Source organism: Dipodomys ordii, unplaced genomic scaffold, assembly GCF_000151885.1.
Source record: "Dipodomys ordii isolate 6190 unplaced genomic scaffold, Dord_2.0 Scaffold48, whole genome shotgun sequence".
Lineage (NCBI taxonomy): Eukaryota > Metazoa > Chordata > Mammalia > Rodentia > Heteromyidae > Dipodomys > Dipodomys ordii.
The window spans coordinates 756,656-759,383 of record NW_012267264.1 but is presented as its reverse complement, the minus strand read 5'-3'; positions in this window follow the sequence as shown (position 1 = coordinate 759,383).

Below are 2,728 nucleotides of genomic sequence, written 5' to 3'. Positions count from 1 at the left end.
AGAAATGTACGCATTATCCTGCCCATGTAATTGTAATCCCTCTGTACAGTATCTTCACAAATAAAATAAAATAAAAATAAAAATAAAAAGAAATTATACCCAGGAAAAAAAAAGAAGTTTCTGGAAGCCAAGTGCCATAGGCACCTTTAAATTCTCTGCAGCTAAACCCTTCTGAGGAGCTTTCTGTATTCCCCCAAGTCTTTAACTGATTTTCAAAAATTAACCACATACTCCATTGAGTTACTTAATATCTCTGGGGCAAAAAATCCTCCATCTATAAAATGAAACAGTAACCCTTTCTTTATGTTGGGTGAATTCAGCAGGGTAATGAACAGGTATTAGATGCCAGACATATCCTTGTGCCTGGCATGGCAAAGACCCCAACACGACCTTCTTAGCTACTATTTGCTCTGGTTTGTACCATGAACAGCAATAGCAGTATGTTGTTTGCTTGTGTCGATTTGGTAGCTGGAAGCCAAAAGCCACGGTGAGAGAGGAAGGGCGAGAAGGGGATTAGTAAATGATTAAAAGTTTCTACTTCATTTGATCTCTTTCAGATCATACCAGTGGTAACCAATGAAATAAGACACGTACTACAAAGGCACAGACTCAAAGCCCATCTTCTGCCCATCCCAGCCCCTTGCCTGACCCATCACCCCGCCCCCTGCCATGTAACCAATGGAAATGGCCTGAGGTGCTGTTCAACACCCTTCACCTGGCTCACACCACAGATAAGCATGCGCACACATGTGATTTCGTTTGGGGATGGCGTTTTGGAACCAGCTGTGCAGCCTCCAGCCCCTGCCCCTCCTCTCCACACCCTTGCCAGATTACCACAAAGCCACCTCTCTAAATAGTGCCCCTCAACTCTCCCAAGTTCCTCTTCCCCAGCTGCACAGAGTCTACACCAGGTAAAGTGGCCCCTGGCTGAGCAGCTGCAGTGGGTCAAGACTGTGCTGTTCATCTTAGAGGAGGATTCTAACTTCTCTACTCACATCCCCAAAGTCAGACCAAGTAGCACCCCCCACCAGTTCCCTTCAGGAGGGGTCTCCATTGCCCACCCTTAAAGGATTTGCCATGGGCCCACCTCTACCGTGCAGCGCTGAGCAGAAGTGTGCCCACTGAAGTATGAAAAGCCAGTCCACACACCTGACTGCCCCGCCCTATGGCTGGGTGTGCACTTCCTTGTCTGCTGAGACCTGCTGGGATTTTCACTGTGTGTGAGCTTTTAATTTTCTTTCATCTCTGAGAGAACAGTGTAGTCACATTGAAATTCATACACACAAACAACACCAAAATACCAATCAGATAAACACTACCACCAAAATAATAAAACTGGGAAAGGAAAGAGGGGAAAAAAAAGATAAAGGAAAGAAGGAAAAGAAAAGGGAAAGGGAAAAAAAAAGACATTCATCTCTCAGCCCAGCTCTGGCAGGTGGGCAAGTTTCCAGGCTCAAACTTAAGTGACCGTCAAGCCACTCGTTCATCAACCGGAAGGAGAGCTTTGCCAGTCCAGAAGCTGATTGGCCCTGTGCCTGTTCCTATTCTGGGCTTCTCCAATCTCCTTTGGCTTCCTTCTCTCAAAGGCCTACCCTAGAGATTCATTAGCACTTGGAGAAATTAAGAGGGTGAGGACCAAGGAGAGGAACAGGTGTATGGCTGCTAACCAGAATTCCCTCTTCTCATCCTCTCCTGCCTTCCTGTCTGCAGGGCCCTGCTTTTAGGTGTTATCAAAGCCTCCTCTGTGTCTCAGTAAAACTTTAGGCCATGATGGTGACTGCCTATATCTGGACTATCCATGATGGTGGCTATGTAAAACTATAACCTGTAACACAGCTAGTGGCAGCTGAGAATCTGAATTTCTTTTTTTTTTTAATCGTCAAGGTGATGTATAGAGGGGTTAGAGTTACATAAGTAAGGTAATACGTACATTTCTTGTCAAACTTGTTACCCCTTCCCTCATTTTTCTCCTACTTTCCCTCCTCCAATCCCTCCCCCAAGTTGTACAGATCATTTCCAACATATTGTCTTGCGTATGTCACTGTTGCATTGGTTCCCCCTTGTCCTTTGTCTCACCATTCTGTTGTTCAAATAAACGTATATACAGTACCAGGATACCAAAGTCAAATACAGTGACAACAGGGGATATACCATAGGGAGAAGAAATATACTAAAGAAACAATTTAGTGAAAGCATGCAATATTTGGCTTATTCATCTCGGCTTATCTTGCTCCATCAATTTTCTTGCAAATGATGTCATTTTACTTTAACTTATAGCTAACTAACATTCCATGAACTATAAGCATCATGTTTTCTTTATCCATTCATCTGCTGTTGGGCACTTTGCCTGATTCCCCAGTTTGGCTTTTGTGGTGCAGTAAGTATAGGTATGCAAATATTTTCTTGTATATTGATTTACATTCCTTCAGCTACGTATCTGAGTGGTATGATGGGGTCATAAGCTAGGTCTATTTTCAGTTTTGGGTTTTTTTTTTTGAGAAACCACCATACTGATTTCAACAGTGATTGCATTAACTTACATTCCCACCAACAGTGTACAAGAGTACCTTTCCCCCCAGCATTTGCACTAATATTTGTTGTTTGTTTTCTTTTTTTTTTTTTTTTCAGACATGGGGCTTGAACTCTGGGCCTGGGCGCTGTCCCTCAGCTCTTCAGCTCAAGGCGAGCGCTCTACCACTTGAGCTACAGCGCCACTTCTGGTTTTCTG